This window comes from Parasteatoda tepidariorum, chromosome 5 (genome assembly GCF_043381705.1).
Source record: "Parasteatoda tepidariorum isolate YZ-2023 chromosome 5, CAS_Ptep_4.0, whole genome shotgun sequence".
Taxonomy (NCBI): Eukaryota; Metazoa; Arthropoda; class Arachnida; order Araneae; family Theridiidae; genus Parasteatoda; species Parasteatoda tepidariorum.
The window spans coordinates 89454443-89454900 of record NC_092208.1 but is presented as its reverse complement, the minus strand read 5'-3'; positions in this window follow the sequence as shown (position 1 = coordinate 89454900).

Here is a 458-nt window from a genome sequence, read left to right as displayed (position 1 = left end):
GACGCAGCTGTACGATCCATTAAGGCCATGTGGATATTATGTCTGTCTTCTCGGCTGTTAGTAATGGGGGGGGGGAGTGCTGAGATCCCGCACGGCAGAGGGAGTGCTGAGACCGTCATGAGCCCATCGATTCCATATTCTGCTAACAGTCATGAGATCTCGACCAACGCGAGCAACAATCCCTTATGAAAAAATAGAGGTATAAATGAGGTATAAACGAGGTTTATTTTAAAGGTATAAAGGAGGTTGTTATTTAAATACGTTGTTAAGGTTGGAAAGGGTGCAAATGAATACCTCAAAATAACCCTCAAATATACCTTAAATATACCTCCAGAGGTATATATGTTTCAACCTGAGGTGTTTAATTTTACATCTGTGGAGAGGTAGATATTTACTACTTTAAAGTGTTTCATTTTCAACCTTAGTCTACTACTTATCAGCCTGAAGTATATTTTTTT